This window comes from Coregonus lavaretus, assembly GCF_964263955.1.
Source record: "Coregonus lavaretus genome assembly, contig: HAP1_SCAFFOLD_428, whole genome shotgun sequence".
NCBI classification, from domain to species: Eukaryota; Metazoa; Chordata; class Actinopteri; order Salmoniformes; family Salmonidae; genus Coregonus; species Coregonus lavaretus.
The window spans coordinates 99052-116806 of record NW_028156883.1 but is presented as its reverse complement, the minus strand read 5'-3'; the positions used below and the strand labels follow the sequence as shown (position 1 = coordinate 116806).

Below are 17755 nucleotides of genomic sequence, written 5' to 3'. Positions count from 1 at the left end.
TAATAGGTGTTTCTGTATCATGTCTCTTAGTAATGTTATAGTTTATAATAGGTGTGTCTGTATCATGTCTCTTAGTAATGTTATAGTTTATAATAGGTGTTTCTGTATCATGTCTCTTAGTAATGTTATAGTTTATAATAGGTGTTTCTGTATCATGTCTCTTAGTAATGTTATAGTTTATAATAGGTGTTTCTGTATCATGTCTCTTAGTAATGTTATAGTTTATAATAGGTGTTTCCGTATCATGTCATGTCTCTTAGTAATGTTATAGTTTATAATAGGTGTTTCTGTATCATGTCTCTTAGTAATGTTATAGTTTATAATAGGTGTGTCTGTATCATGTCTCTTAGTAATGTTATAGTTTATAATAGGTGTTTCTGTATCATGTCTCTTAGTAATGTTATAGTTTATAATAGGTGTGTCTGTATCATGTCTCTTAGTAATGTTATAGTTTATAATAGGTGTTTCTGTATCATGTCTCTTAGTAATGTTATAGTTTATAATAGGTGTTTCTGTATCATGTCTCTTAGTAATGTTATAGTTTATAATAGGTGTTTCCGTATCATGTCTCTTAGTAATGTTATAGTTTATAATAGGTGTGTCTGTATCATGTCTCTTAGTAATGTTATAGTTTATAATAGGTGTTTCTGTATCATGTCTCTTAGTAATGTTATAGTTTATAATAGGTGTGTCTGTATCATGTCTCTTAGTAATGTTATAGTTTATAATAGGTGTTTCCGTATCATGTCTCTTAGTAATGTTATAGTTTATAATAGGTGTTTCTGTATCATGTCTCTTAGTAATGTTATAGTTTATAATAGGTGTGTCTGTATCATGTCTCTTAGTAATGTTATAGTTTATAATAGGTGTTTCTGTATCATGTCTCTTAGTAATGTTATAGTTTATAATAGGTGTTTCTGTATCATGTACTAGGATGCTGATGCTGCGCTGACTCATTCTTAGTGTTGTGTAGTAGTGAACTACATAATAATAATAATAATAATTTAACTACATTTTGCAGTAGCTTGGTGGTAGTTGAACTAAATTCTAATGTAGGTGGTGTTTTCAGTAGTTAATGACTTTACTGCCACGTAGCGGTGTAGCTACCTACTAGAACTACCTATCACAGCCATTAACTATATAGAATCATATGGAATTGTTTTAACATGGTCATACCATGGATTAATTAGCTATTTTATTTTGAATTTTAGGACCCCTTTTGTACCCTTAAGAATGGAAGTATGGAGGTAGTTTTAGTGGTAACAAAAATAAGGGCTAAAAAAATATTTAACCTGCTTATTTTTGTTGCCACAAAACTATCTCCATACTTCCATTTGTTTGTATGGGTCACCTTCAGACAAGTCCCGTGACACTTGTGGGGGTCTTAGAGCAACACGGAGAACCCCACCGTGTTCGCGAGAGTCTCCCCTTTCCATAGTAATGGGGTCCTAAAATTCAAAAGTGGTCGTAAAATGTGTCAAAAAAATTACTAACAAATATCCTGAGCTTTCTTATACAGTTGAAGTCGGAAGTTTACATACACCTTAGTCAAATACATTTAAACTCAGTTTTTCACAATTCCTGACATTTAATCCTAGTAAATATTCCCTATCTTAGGTCAGTTAGGATCACCACTTTATTTTAAGAATGTGAAATGTCAGAATAATAGTAGAGAGAATGATTTATTTCAGCTTTTATTTCTTTCATTACATTCCCAGTGGGTCAGACGTTTACATACACTCAATTAGTATTTGGTAGCATTGCCTTTAAATTGTTTAACTTGGGTCAAACGTTTCGGGTAGCCTTCCACAAGCTTCCCACAATAAGTCGGGTGAATTTTGGCCCATTCCTCCTGACAGAGCTGGTGTAACTGAGTCAGGTTTGTAGGCCTCCTTGCTCGCACACGCTTTTTCAGTTCTCCTCCCTGTTTAAGAATGTTGTCTTCCTGTTGGAAGAATACGGCATGGAAAGCACAACTATTTGGTCAAGAGAAAGTGGTGCTGTTATTTTACTGCTGAGTACAATTGGTCGGCTTCTCCCAGGTATGTACAGTGCATTCGGAAAGTATTCAGACCCCTTGAATTTTTCCACATTTTGTTACGTTACAGCCTTATTCTAAAATGAATTTTAAAATATATATCCTCATCAATCTAGACACAATACCACATAATGACAAAGTGAAAACAGGTTTTTAGACATTTTTGCTAATGTATTAAAAATAAAAAACAGAAATACCTTATTTACATAAGTATTCAGACCCTTTGCTATGATACTCGAAATTGAGCTCAGGTGCATCCTGTTTCCATTGATCATCCTTGAGATGTTTCTACAACTTGATTGGAGTCCACCTGTGGCAAATTCAATTGATTGGACATGATTTGGAAAGGCACACACCTGTCTATATAAGGTCCCACAGTTGACAGTGCATGTCAGAGCAAAAACCAAGCCATGAGGTCAAAGGAATTGTCCATAGAGCTCCGAGACAGGATTGTGTCGAGGCACAGATCTGGGGAAGGGTACCAAAAAAATACTGCAGCATTGAAGGTCCCCAAGAACACAGTGGCCTCCATCATTCTTAAATAGAAGAAGTTTGGAACCACCAAGACTCTTCTTAGAGCTGGACGCCCGGCCAAACTGAGCAATTGGGGGAGAAGGGCCTTGGTCAGGGAGGTGACCAAGAACCCGATGGTCACTCTGACAGAGCTCCAGAGTTCCTCTGTGGAGATGGGAGAACCTTCCAGAACATGGAGAACCTTCCAACCATCTCTGCAGCACTCCATCAATTAGGCCTTTATGGTAGAGTGGCCAGACGGAAGCCACTCCTCAGTTAAAGGCACATGACAGCCTGCTTGGACACCAGTCTTTCTTGGCCCAAGCAAGTCTCTTCTTTTTATTGGTGTCCTTTAGTAGTGGTTTCTTTGCAGCAATTCGACCATGGAGGCCTGATTCACACAGTCTCCTCTGAACAGTTGATGTTGAGATGTGTCTGTTACTTGAACTCTGTGAAGCATTGAGCATTCTGAGGCTGGTAAGTCTAATGAACTTATCCTCTGCAGCAGAGGTAACTCTGGTTCTTCCATTCCTGTGGCGGACCTCATGAGAGCCAGTTTCATCATAGCGCTTGATGGTTTTTGCGACTGCACTTGAAGAAACGTTCAAAGTTCTTAAAATGTTCCGTATTGACTGACCTTCATGTCTTAAAGTAATGATGGACTGTTGTTTCTCTTTGTTTATGTGAGCTGTTCTTGCCATAATATGGACTTGGTCTTTTGCCAAATAGGGCTATCTTCTGTATACCTCTACCTTGTCACAACACAACTGATTGGCTCAAACGCATTAAGAAGGAAAGAAATTCCACAAATTAACTTTTAAGAAGGCACACCTGTTAATTGAAATGCATTCCAGGTGACTACCTCATGAAGCTGGTTGAGAGAATGCCAAGAGTGTGCAAAGCTGTCATCAAGGCAAAGGGTGGCTATTTGAAGAATCTCAAATATAAAATATATTTTGATTTGTTTAACAATTTTTTGGTTACTACATCATTCCATATGTGTTATTTCATAGTTTTGATGTCTTCACTATTATTCTACAATGTAAAAATAAAGAAAAACCCTTGAATGAGTAGGTGTGTCCAAACTTTTGACTGGTAGTGTATGTATGTATGTATGTATGTATGTATGTATGTATGTATGTATGTATGTATGTATGTATGTATGTATGTATGTATGTATATATATAGTCATTTTATTATCAGAATATGTTTAGAAATATCAAATAGAGCCTAGCAAATAAGTTTGGAGGTTTAAAGAGCTGTAATCATTCTGTTTGGAGGTTTAAAGAGATATAATCATTCTGTTTGGGGGTTTAAAGAGCTGTATTCATTCTGTTTGGAGGTTTAAAGAGATGTAATCATTCTGATTGGTAGAGTAAAAATGTGCACAAAATTCTAAAAACCTGTTTTTGCTTTGTGTGTAGGTTGGTGAGGGGGAAAACAATTGAATCCATTTTAGAATAAGGCTGTAACGTAACAAAGTGGAAAAAGTCAAGCGGTCTGAATACTTTCCGAATGCACTGTACGTGATCAATAATTTGATCTTTACAGTAACAGTAACCATACTGTAGGTAGTTCTGAGTGTCTGCATCTTTGTCCGTTGTCTAGTCTGGTGGGATGAAGACTTTATTCCTCTAAAAAACAACATTAATTTGTATGACAATACAGAGAGACATGTCATGTATGATTTATTGTTTGTCTGGCTGAGAAATTCTCTGCTGTTGTTGATCAATAGTTACCTTGTGTGAACGTGAAACTCAGTCTTCCATCAAAATGATGCTAGAGAGAATGTAAAAGATACTGTTGGAAAAAAAAAAAAAAATGAAGACCGATTTGCTAAAGTGGAAGTCGATTGAAAACAAAAATATAACTTAGTGTAGACTTGGGTCCATTTGTGACAGTCTACTTGATCCGGTTATTGCACCGTTTGTAAAGACCACCACCACCAACAACATGGCAATTGCACTCAGATTGTTGTGATTATATTATCTATGGTTAGTCACATTCATAAAAAAATAATCATTTTATTTCTTCCCACATACACAAACAAATATATATATATATATATATAATTTTTTCTACCCGCCACCCGGAAGACATCTTGTATTCTATGTAATAAAATAGGTGTGTCTGTCATGTTTTCAGGCTGATGCTGTGCTGATTCTTACACCTTGATCCAGTGTCATCTACATTCCTTTGGTGTAAAGGTTCAAATTAGCTTCCTGCAGGAGGAAACAGAGAGGGAGGCTGGAAACCCCCAAAACAATGGAACCTCCAGTGAAACTTGTTGAAGGCATGGGTTCTGCCATGGAAAGGTATAAACTTGGTATAAAATAGGTGTGTGTGTGTTTTTATTCCAGCCCATCACAACTAATTAACCATTACCAACTAATCACGTTCAGTCATATTCAGTCTGGGACATGATTAGCTGAATCATGTGTGTTACTGAAGGGCTGGAACAAAAACCTACACACCCATTAGCTCTGTAGGACCGGAGTTAGAGCCACCTGAACTGGATTAATGAATCTGGACTCGATGTTTAGAGTTTGATTATATTGCATTGACTGTTTTTTCAGTGAAGATGCAGCACTACAGATAAATACACCGGTGGAGGTCAGTGAAAACCTTGAAGAGAAACTCTGCCAGCGTCACAACAGTCCTATGGAAGTTCTCTGTAAGACAGACCAGATGCTTATTGACGACGAGAAACATGGGGCGCTGCCCTCAGATGATGGTAGGTGTATGTACAAAGACAGAATAAACTTGTAGTATTTATTTAGGGGGTAGATCAGCTTTAATACTGCAGATAGATTGTGGCTTCCATCAATGTAATTGTCTGCATCATTTCCAATCCCCCATACATTTTTTTATAAATATATATATATTTGTTTATATATTTTCCTTTATTATTTTCCCCTAACCATACCATCCCTCCCCTAATTCCAAATCAAATCCAATTGTATTTGCCACATGCACCAAATACAACAGGTGTAGACCTTACAGTGAAATGCTTACTTACAAGCCCTTAACCAACAATGCAGTTTTTAAGAAAAATAAGTGTTAAGTAAAAAATTTAAAATTATTAAAAAGCAGTAGTAAAATAAAATAACAGTAGGGAGGCTATATACAGGGGTTACCGGTACAGAGTCAATGTGCGGGGGCACAGGTTAGTTGAGGTAATTGAGGTAATATGTACGTGTGGGTAGAGTTAAAGTGACTATGCATTGATAATAAACAGAGAGTAGCAGCAGCGTAAAAGAGGGGGTGGGGTGGGGGGACAAGTCTATGACTAGGGTGGCTTTGACAATTTTTTGGGTCTTCTTCTGACACCGCCTGGTGTAGAGGTCCTGGATGGCAGGAAGCTTGGCCCCAGTGATGTACTGGGCCGTACGTACTACTCTCTGTAATGCCTTGCGGTTGGAGGCCGAGCAGTTGCCATACCAGGCAGTGATGCAACCAGTCAGGATGCTCTCGATGGTGGAGCTGTATAACTTTTTGAGGATCTGAGGACCCATGCCAAATCTTTTCAGTCTCCTGAGGGGGAATAGGCTTTGTCGTGCCCTCTTCACGACTGTCTTTGTGTGTTTGGACCATGATAGTTTGTTGGTGATGTGGACACCAAGGAACTTGAAGCTCTCAACCTATTCCACTACAGCCCCGTCGATGAGAATGGGGGCGTGCTCAGTCCTCTTTTTTTTCCTGTAGTCCACAATCATCTCCTTTGTCTTGGTCACGTTGAGGGAGAGGTTGTTATCCTGGCACCACACGGCCAGGTCTCTGACCTCCTCCCTATAGGCTGTCTCATCGTTGTCGGTGATCAGGCCTACCACTGTTGTGTCGTCGGCAAACTCAATGATGGTGTTGGAGTCGTGCCTGGCCATGCAGTCATGGGTGAACAGGGAGTACAGGAGGGGACTGAGCACGCACCCCTGATGTACCCCCGTGTTGAGGATCAGCGTGGCAGATGTGTTGTTACCTACCCTTACCACCTGGGGGCGGCCCGTCAGGAAGTCCAGGATCCAGTTGCAGAGGGAGGTGTTTAGTCCCAGGGTCCTTAGCTTAGTGATGAGCTTTGAGGGCACTATGGTGTTGAACGCTGAGCTGTAGTCAATGAATAGCATTCTCACGTGCAGTGAGGGAAAAAAGTATTTGATCCCCTGCTGATTTTGTAAGTTTGCCCACTGACAAAGAAATGATCAGTCTATAATTTTAATGGTAGGTGTATTTGAACAGTGAGAGACAGAATAACAACAAAAACATCCAGAAAAACGCATGTCAAAAATGTTATAAATTGATTTGCATTTTAATTAGGGAAATAAGTATTTGACCCCCTCTCAATCAGAAAGATTTCTGGCTCCCAGGTGTCTTTTATACAGGTAACGAGCTGAGATTAGGAGCACACTCTTAAAGGAAGTGCTCCTAATCTCAGCTTGTTACCGGTATAAAAGACACCTGTCCACAGAAGCAATCAATCAATCAGATTCCAAACTCTCCATCATGGCCAAGACCAAAGAGCTCTCCAAGAATATCAGGGACAAGATTGTAGACCTACACAAGGCTGGATTGGGCTACAAGACCAGCGCCAAGCAGCTTGGTGAGAAGGTGACAACAGTTGGTGCGATTATTCGCAAATGGAAGAAACACAAAAGAACTGTCAATCTCCCTCGGCCTGGGGCTCCATGCAAGATCTCACCTCGTGGAGTTGCAATGATCATGAGAACGATGAGGAATAAGCCCATAACTACACAGGAGGATCTTGTCAATGATCTCAAGGCAGATGGGACCATAGTCACCAAGAAAACAATTGGTAACACACTACGCCGTGAATAACTGAAATCCTGCAGCGCCCGCAAGGTCCCCCTGCTCAAGAAAGAACATATACAGGCCCGTCTGAAGTTTGCCAATGAACATCTGAATGATTCAGAGGAGAACTGGGTGAAAGTGTTGTGGTCAGATGAGATCAAAATCGAGCTCTTTGGCATCAACTCAACTCGCCGTGTTTGGAGGAGGAGGAATGCTGCCTATGACTCCAAGAACACCATCCCCACCGTCAAACATGGAGGTGGAAACATTATGCTTTTGGGGTGTTTTTCTGCTAAGGGGACAGGACAACTTCACCGCATCAAAGGGATGATGGACGGGGCCATGTACCGTCCAATCTTGGGTGAGAACCTTCCCTCAGCCAGGGCATTGAAAATGGGTCGTGGATGGGTATTCCAGCATGACAATGACCCAAAACACACGGCCAAGGCAACAAAGGAGTGGCTCAAGAAGAAGCACATTAAGGTCCTGGAGTGGCCTAGCCAGTCTCCAGACCTTAATCCCATAGAAAATCTGTGGAGGGAGCTGAAGGTTTGAGTTGCCAAACGTCAGCCTCGAAACCTTAATGACTTGGAGAAGATCTGCAAAGAGGAGTGGGACAAAATCCCTCCTGAGATGTGTGCAAACCTGGTGGCCAACTACAAGAAACGTCTGACCTCTGTGACTGCAAACAAGGGTTTTGCCACCAAGTACTAAGTCATGTTTTGCAGAGGGGTCAAATACTTATTTCCCTCATTTAAAATGCAAATCAATTTATAACATTTTTGACATGCGTTTTTCTGGATTTTTTTGTTGTTATTCTGTCTCTCACTGTTCAAATAAACGTACCATTAAAATTATAGACTGATAATTTCTTTGTCAGTGGGCAAACATACAAAATCAGCAGGGGATCAAATACTTTTTTCCCTCACTGTAGGTGTTCCTCTTGTCCAGGTGGGAAAGGGCAGTGTGGAGTGCAATAGAGATTGCATCATCTGTGGATCTGTTGGGGTAGAATGCAAATTGGAGTGGGTCTAGGGTTTCTGGGATAATGGTGTTGATGTGAGCCATGACCAGCCTTTCAAAGCACTTCATGGCTACAGAGGTGAGTGCTACGGGTCAGTAGTCATTTAGGCAGGTTATCTTAGTGTTGTTGGGCACAGGGACTATAGTGGTCTGCTTGAAACATGTTGGTATTACAGACTCAGTCAGGGACATGTTGAAAATGTCAGTGAAGACACCTGCCAGTTGGTCAGCGAATGCTCGGAGTACGCGTCCTGGTAATCTGTCTGGCCCTGCGGCCTTGTGAATGTTGACCTGTTTAAAAGTCGTACTCACATCGGCTACGGAGAGCGTGATCACATAGTCATCCGGAACAGCTGATGCTCTCATGCATGTTTCAGTGTTGCTTGCCTCGAAGCGAGCATAGAAGTGATTTAGCTTGTCTGGTAGGCTCGTGTCACTGGGCAGCTTGCGGCTGTGCTTCCCTTTGTAGTCTGTTATAGTTTGCAAGCCCTGCCATATCCAACGAGCGTCGGAGCCGGTGTAGTACGATTCAATCTTAATCCTGTATTGACTCTTTGCCTGTTTGATGGTTTGTCAGAGGGCATAAGCGGGATTTCTTATACGCGTCCGGGTTAGAGTCCCGCTCCTTGAAAGCGGCAGCTCTTGGAGTAAACGAATGGCCAACAACTCTTAGGCTTCTACATCCAGCTTATACATACTGTTTACATTTTACGGACACAGTATAGTTAACAATAGTTATCTTTTGTTTGTTTTTAGTCCCATCCTTCAGCTCCACTCAACCCCTCCCATCTATCTCTGTGAACACCATCCAGTTTTGATTTCTATTTGCCATATATTTATCAACTGTGCTGTGATGTTTTCACAAAATCATCCAGCAGTGCTATTTGCAGAGTTAGCTCCAGGTAAATGTAAAAATTCTTCAGCCATTGCTGAACTTGCGACCAAAAACAAGCTCCATATGGACAGTACCAAAACAAATGATCTAATCATTCTGTCTGTTCGCAGCTAAATCTGCCGATCTGGGATGGTTGTATCCTCCATATATATAACATTCTATTGGTTGCAAGAATTGTGCATAATAATTTAAATGGAAAAACTCTCCATTTTGAATCCAGCGTAGTTTTGTGTATCAGTTCGTAAACCATGTTGCCATGGAATCGGTACATTAAAAATCTCTTCCCAACTATTTTGCAATCTATATGGCACAGTTGTCATTTTTTTTTCTCCTTAAATTAAATTGGTATACTTTTTTATTTATCACAATTTTCTTTAGCCAATTTCAGTCTTTAATGCAGAGCCGACAGACAAGTTCCTTACTTTCTCCCCCTTCCATTGTTTGCGGAAATGCTGCAATTAGTTGGTTGTAATTCTGAGTAGAGCAGACATTTCCTTATATTTTTGTGTCATAACTCCACCAGTCCTATTTATGATATCATTTACAAAGATTATACCTTTTTTTAAAACATTTTTCCCAAAAATATTGAATTTGGAAACTTTTAGTATTTATTAGCATCCCTATTAGCCGCTGGCAAAGCCAAACAGGGTTAAAACAATTACATCACAACAAAACACAACAACAGCCTACATCATCAATAACACAATACATCGCACAATACATTATTACATTATTACTCTAATATTACACATTTATAATAATAATAATAATAATAGCACAATACCACAACAATTAAAATGTGTGTGTGTGTGTGTGTTAGAGTGCGTATGTGTATGCATTTGTGTGTGTTTGTGTTTAACTGTTTAAACTGACCTAAACAAAGAGGACATATAGAAGAGGATATAACTGTTCCTCAAACTCTTTAATGAATAGTGTACATTGGTGTTTGTCATATCAGTGCCAGTAATGCCAGATATTCTCTCCCATTCTTTCTTTACCAGTGAGTCCCGTTCCTAGAATGGTCCAGTTCCTTCCACTGATGTCAGACTCTGTGTGCTGGACATGGTGTTATAATATGGCGTTGGTTTTTCTTTTTACTATTGTCTTTTGTGTGAGTTATTGTGCTGGTCTTTATTTCTGGTGTTATCCTATGATGACACTGATAAGACGGTTCCATGTTGTTTTTGGTGTTAGCGTGTGTGTTGGTTGGTGTATGTGTCTTTATTTCTGGGGTTGTCGTAGGCTGGTCGGACAGATTGTTATTGCTGTTGCTATTGGCTACTGTCTTACCTCTCCTTTAGGTTTTGATCCTTCTAGAAACTTCTAGGATTAACGTATGAGACTGATCGCACTGTTTTGTTTCTACTATTAGTATTTGTATTGGTTATTGTTTTTATTTATTTAGAAAAGAATCACAGAACAATATAGAAAATACAATATTGACAAAATACAGTAAATACAAACTAAATGTAATCATATTTTGACAAATACTGTGAAAATACTTTTTATGAAATTACTCTTCACACCTTTTAGGGGTGTTAAAATATTGAGCACTGTAAGGGTTTAGGGGTGTTATAATATTGAGCACTGTAAGGGTTTAGGGGTGTTATAATATTGAACACTGTAAGGGTTTAGGGGTGTTATAATATTGAGCACTGTAAGGGTTTAGGGGTGTTATAATGTTGAGCACTGTAAGGGTTTAGGGGTGTTATAATATTGAACACTGTAAGGGTTTAGGGGTGTTATAATATTGAACACTGTAAGGGTTTAAGGGTGTTATAATATTGAACACTGTAAGGGTTTAGGGGTGTTATAATGTTGAGCACTGCAAGGGTTTAGGGGTGTTATAATATTGAACACTGTAAGGGTTTAGGGGTGTTATAATATTGAACACTGTAAGGGTTTAGGGGTGTTATAATATTGAACACTGTAAGGGTTTCGGGGTGTTATAATATTGAACACTGTAAGGGTTTAGGGGTGTTATAATATTGAGCACTGTAAGGGTTTAGGGGTGTTATAATATTGAACACTGTAAGGGTTTAGGGGTGTTATAATATTGAACACTGTAAGGGTTTAGGGGTGTTATAATATTGAGCACTGTAAGGGTTTAGGGGTGTTATAATATTGAACACTGTAAGGGTTTAGGGGTGTTATAATATTGAGCACTGTAAGGGTTTAGGGGTGTTATAATATTGAACACTGTAAGGGTTTAGGGGTGTTATAATATTGAACACTGTAAGGGTTTAGGGGTGTTATAATATTGAGCACTGTAAGGGTTTAGGGGTGTTATAATATTGAGCACTGTAAGGGTTTAGGGGTGTTATAATATTGAGCACTGTAAGGGTTTAGGGGTGTTATAATATTGAACACTGTAAGGGTTTAGGGGTGTTATAATATTGAGCACTGTAAGGGTTTAGGGGTGTTATAATATTGAGCACTGTAAGGGTTTAGGGGTGTTATAATATTGAACACTGTAAGGGTTTAGGGGTGTTATAATATTGAACACTGTAAGGGTTTAGGGGTGTTATAATATTGAGCACTGTAAGGGTTTAGGGGTGTTATAATATTGAGGACTGTAAGGGTTTAGGGGTGTTATAATATTGAGCACTGTAAGGGTTTAGGGGTGTTATAATATTGAGCACTGTAAGGGTTTAGGGGTGTTATAATATTGAACACTGTAAGGGTTTAGGGGTGTTATAATATTGAGCACTGTAAGGGTTTAGGGGTGTTATAATATTGAGCACTGTAAGGGTTTAGGGGTGTTATAATATTGAACACTGTAAGTGTTTAGGGGTGTTATAATATTGAACACTGTAAGGGGTGTTATAATATTGAGCACTGTAAGGGTTTAGGGGTGTTATAATATTGAGCACTGTAAGGGTTTAGGGGTGTTATAATATTGAGCACTGTAAGGGTTTAGGGGTGTTATAATATTGAGCACTGTAAGGGTTTAGGGGTGTTATAATATTGAGCACTGTAATGGTTTAGGGGTGTTATAATATTGAACACTGTAAGGGGTGTTATAATATTGAGCACTGTAAGGGTTTAGGGGTGTTATAATATTGAGCACTGTAAGGGGTGTTATAATATTGAGCACTGTAAGGGTTTAGGGGTGTTATAATATTGAACACTGTAAGGGTTTAGGGGTGTTATAATATTGAGCACTGTAAGGGTTTAGGGGTGTTATAATATTGAACACTGTAAGGGTTTAGGGGTGTTATAATATTGAACACTGTAAGGGTTTAGGGGTGTTATAATATTGAGCACTGTAAGGGTTTAGGGGTGTTATAATATTGAGCACTGTAAGGGGTGTTATAATATTGAGCACTGTAAGGGTTTAGGGGTGTTATAATATTGAACACTGTAAGGGTTTAGGGGTGTTATAATATTGAGCACTGTAAGGGTTTAGGGGTGTTATAATATTGAGCACTGTAAGGGTTTAGGGGTGTTATAATATTGAACACTGTAAGGGTTTAGGGGTGTTATAATATTGAACACTGTAAGGGTTTAGGGGTGTTATAATATTGAGCACTGTAAGGGTTTAGGGGTGTTATAATATTGAGCACTGTAATGGTTTAGGGGTGTTATAATATTGAACACTGTAAGGGTTTAGGGGTGTTATAATATTGAGCACTGTAAGGGTTTAGGGGTGTTATAATATTGAACACTGTAAGGGTTTAGGGGTGTTATAATATTGAACACTGTAAGGGTTTAGGGGTGTTATAATATTGAGCACTGTAAGGGTTTAGGGGTGTTATAATATTGAACACTGTAAGGGTTTAGGGGTGTTATAATATTGAACACTGTAAGGGTTTAGGGGTGTTATAATATTGAACACTGTAAGGGTTTAGGGGTGTTATAATATTGAGCACTGTAAGGGTTTAGGGGTGTTATAATATTGAGCACTGTAAGGGTTTAGGGGTGTTATAATATTGAACACTGTAATGGTTTATACATATTTTTGTAACCAACCCAGTCTAGTCCAGAGGGGTATACTACAAAGCAGGATCAATGAGTTAGCCAGCTAACGTTGATAAGCAACCAGAAATAACTATAGATTTTTTTGTTAATTAAAAAAGCGAAACATCGATATGTTTTCGATTGTTGAATCAATTAGACCATGCCCAACTCAAGCTTATCTTTCTGAAAAATGAAAAGTTATCAGAATATTTAGGCCAGTTAGCTGGCTAACTCCTTGATCCTGCTATGTGGTACTGTATACCGCCTTATGTGTGTACTTTGTCTTGAGAGAACTCCATGAAAAATTCCAATGTATGTATTACTTTTAATACCTGCAAATGGCAAATAAACTACTTGAACTTGTTACAGTTCTATATGGATATATGAATGGGATTGTTACCCCAAAATACAATTTCACATCAAAAAGGCAAGAGATATACTGTATAAGTCAAAAGTTTGGACACACCTACTCATTCAAGGGTTTTTCTTTATTTTTACTATTTTCTACATTGTAGAATAATAGTGAAGACATCAAAATGATGACATATCACATATGGAATCATGTAGTAACCAAAAAAGTGTTAAACAAATCAAAATATATTATACATTTGAGATTCTTCAAATAGCCACCCGTTGCCTTGATGACAGCTTTGCATACTCTTGGCATTCTCTCAACCAGCTTCACCTGTAATGCTTTTCCAACAGTCTTGAAGGAGTTCCCACATATACTGAGCCCTTATTGGCTGCTTTTCCTTCACTCTGCCGTCCGACTCATCCCAAACCATTTCAATTGGGTTGAGGTCGGGGGTTGTGGAGGCCAGGTCATCTGATGCAGCACTCCATCACTCTCCTTCTTGGTAAAATAGCCCTTACACAGCCTGGAGGTGTGTTGGGTCATTGTCCTGTTGAAAAACAAATGATAGCCCAAACCAGATGGGATGGCGTATCGCTGCAGAATGCTGTGGTATCTATGCTGGTTAAGTGTGCCTTGAATTCTAAATAAATCACAGACAGTGTCACCAGCAATGCACCCCCACACCATAACACCTCCTCCTCCATGCTTTACGGTGGGAACTACACATGCGGAGATCATCCATTCACCCACAACGCATCTCACAAAGACATAGCGGTTGGAACCGAAAATCTCAAATTTGGACTCCAGACCAAAGGACAGATTTCCACCAGTCTAATGTCCATTGCTCGTGTTTCTTGGCCCAAGCAAGTCTCTTCTTATTATTGGTGTCCTTTAGTGGTGGTTTCTTTGCAGCAATTCAACCATGAAGGCCTGATTCACACAGTCCCCTCTGAACAGTTGATGTTTAGATGTGTCTGTTACTTGAACTCTGTGAAGCATTTATTTGGCCTGCAATTTCTGAGGCTGATAACTCTAATGAACTTATCCTCTACAGCAGAGGTAACTCTGGGTCTTCCATTCCTGTGGCGGTCCTCATGAGAGCCAGTTTCATCATAGCGCTTGATGGTTTTTGCGACTGCACTTGAAGAAACTTTCAAAGTTCTTGAAATGTTCCGTATTGACTGACCTTCATGTCTTAAAGTAATGATGGACTGTCGTTTCTCTTTGCTTATTTGAGCTGTTCTTGCCATAATATGGACTTGGTCTTTTACCAAATAGGGCTCTCTTTTGTATACCTTGTCACAACACAACTGATTGGCTCAAACACATTAAAAAGGAAAGAAATTGCACAAATTAACTTTTAAGAAGGCACACCTGTTAATTGAAATGCATTCCAGGTGACTACCTCATGAAGGTGGCTGAGAGAATGCCAAGAGTGTGCAAAGCTGTCATCAAGGCAACGGGTTGCTATTTGAAGAATCTCAAATATAAAATATATTTTGATTTGTTTAACACTTTTTGGGTTACTACATGATTCCATATGTGTTATTTCATAGTTTTGATGTCTTCACTATTATTCTACAATGTAAAAAATGTTTTTTTTAAATAAAGAAAAACCCTGGAATGAGTAGGTGTGTCCAAACTTTTGACTGGTAGTGTACACTGAGTGTACAAAACATTAAGAACACCTTCCTAATATTGAGTTGCACCCCTTTTGCCCTCAGAACAGCCTCAATTCATCTGGGCATGGATTCACCTGGTCAGTCTATGTCATGGAAAGAGCAGGTGTTCATAATATTTCATATACTCAATGTAGGTTAACATCTGTTCATTTTGCCTTGATGAGAGACATTATTCACACAAACTAAGTATACAATGGCAGCATTTGTATTTTATGGATGTCTACATTTATGGATCTCTCTCTCTCTCTCTCTCTCTCTCTCTCTCTCTCTCTGTCTCTCTCTCTCTCTCTCTCTCTCTCTCTCTCTCTCTCTCGCTCTCTCTCTCTCTCTCTCTCTCTCTCTCTCTCTCTGTCTCTCTCTCTCTCTCTCTCTCTCTCTCCCTCTCTCTCTCTCTCTCTCTCTCTCTCTCTCTCTCTCTCTCTCTCTCTCTCTCTGCACCATAGAGAAAGTATCCCTTTATCGTTCCCATTATGGCATCTGTGAGCACACGGGCAGCGCCATCGAGGTAATCTCCATTTTGAAGTAGGCAATTGTCTTCTTTCACTACTTCTATGAGTAGGTAAACCAACTGAAAGGGTGCATACGGCCACCTCCTGGAGTGTGTTGTCTGAACAGGTATAAAGCCAAGGTTGGCGATTTACTGCCACCTGCAGTTATGGAATGTTTGCTCACAAGTATAATTCCAATGGCTGATCCCTCCTGAAGACCCGGATGGAATCATGTGATCATTTTTAGTGATCCCAATTGACATTTTAATCATTTAGCTCTTATCCAGAGCGACTTACAATTAGTGAGTGCATACATTTTTCATACTGGCCCCCCGTGGGATCCTTCCTTAACCCCACCCATTTGACTACTGCAAAATGGTGAAAGCCCTCAGTGGTGCTGCCCATGCTAAAACTGGCTTTTGGCCACTAGAGGCCTCTATCATTCTCTATTACATTTTTTCTACATTTTAGTCATTTAGCAGACGCTCTTATCCAGAGCGACTTACAGTTAGTGAGTGCATACATTTTTCATACTGTATTTCATACTCTATAGTGTACATACACTGAAAAATAGCTACAGAACTGGTATAGGATGGGTGAGAGGTATCCAGTGGCGATTTTAGCATGTACATTTTGGTGGGGCCAAAGAATATATATGTGGGATGCATGCCAGCAAAGCCACTACACTACACAACACTAAACAATACATTCATTGCGCTATAACGGTGACAAACGGTGCCCACAAACTGTTAGGGCCTCCATAAAGCTGTCCCAACAGCAGAGTCCCAACACCTTCCCACTGCTACACCTGGCTATCAGAGGAGCCTTGTCTGGCAGCGAAACAGTTCATTCAGCCTCATTTACTGTCTTTTAAAAAAACAAAGCTGATATGGCTGACTTGCTTAAACAAATGTGGTTTCTACTGACAATTGAGATGTACAAACTATGGCATAAGGGGACGACAAGCGGATAAGAGGCAATCCGTAATTTCGATTAAGACATTAATGAGCGAGCTAGGACGGACGTAGTCAATATAACTATTTGTTCAGCACTTTTGAAATGTACTGCGACAGAATTCAGAACATGGGCCATTCTTACATTACACCAAGTCAGAACCGTAGGATAAATAAAGGGGGCATATAAGCAGACAATGAAAGCTCTTACAATATTCGATGATTACATTTCTCTAAAACAGGTTACAGGCTACATGTGCACCACCAAGTCAGAACTGTAGGCGAAATTAAGAGGTGAAAATAGACCAAATGATTAGGGTGAGGCACATGGGCTACTAACAGCTTACTACACAACACACACTTAGTGTTACTTTCTTAGCTACAGTATACATATCTCCCTGGCATATTACATCATTTATGCAGCAGCATATAATACATTTTTGGACTCACCTTGTTGTGATGTGCTCACTTGAACAGGAAGGTGGCGCGGAGGTTCTTCGTGGGAAAAATGTGTCATCAAAGAAAGAGAAAGAGGCAGGATTTACAATTCCGAGTTGGACGTACAAAACGTATTTTTCCCAGTCAGAGCTCGTTTATTCCCGACTTCCCGGTTGCAACGCTTGCAGTTAGCCGCTGTCACCGATTCCTTCCAAACCACTCATTGTTGAATTTGTGATTTCCAACTTGTTGTGTAATGTTTATGTCCAATGGCAGATGAGCACCTATACGTTTTATCTATAATTTCTCTTCATTATTTCTCTTCGTATGACAAGGATTAAAAAGGATTTGCCAGTGGATGTGTCGACTTGATTCATGATGATGGCTGCTAGCTTAGATTTTGAAAGTAAGATGTTGACATGATCAGTCCAATCAAAGCTACTGTATATATAACGTGATTTGACGTAATTCTATCTGTGGCCAATGACCTTTAGCCTTGTTGGAAGGGCACTTCTAATGTAACTCTATGGCAGGACCCAAAGGGCTTGAATCTTCGATGTCTACCCTTACTAAGGATTTAGACTTGGCAGGGATGTAGTGACAGAAC

General features: G+C 39.4%; 1 protein-coding gene across 1 annotated transcript in view; it reads right to left on the bottom strand.

The window, feature by feature from the left end:
* The window catches only part of LOC311119612 (gamma-crystallin A-like), a 45820-nt gene extending 28277 nt beyond the window's left edge, over positions 1-17543 (bottom strand). The window contains exon 1 of the mRNA XM_084194292.1: positions 17161-17543. The gene's annotated coding sequence lies outside the window, so the exon portion shown is untranslated. The remainder of the gene's footprint in view (positions 1-17160) is intronic.
* Between the last annotated feature and the right edge of the window lie 212 nt (positions 17544-17755).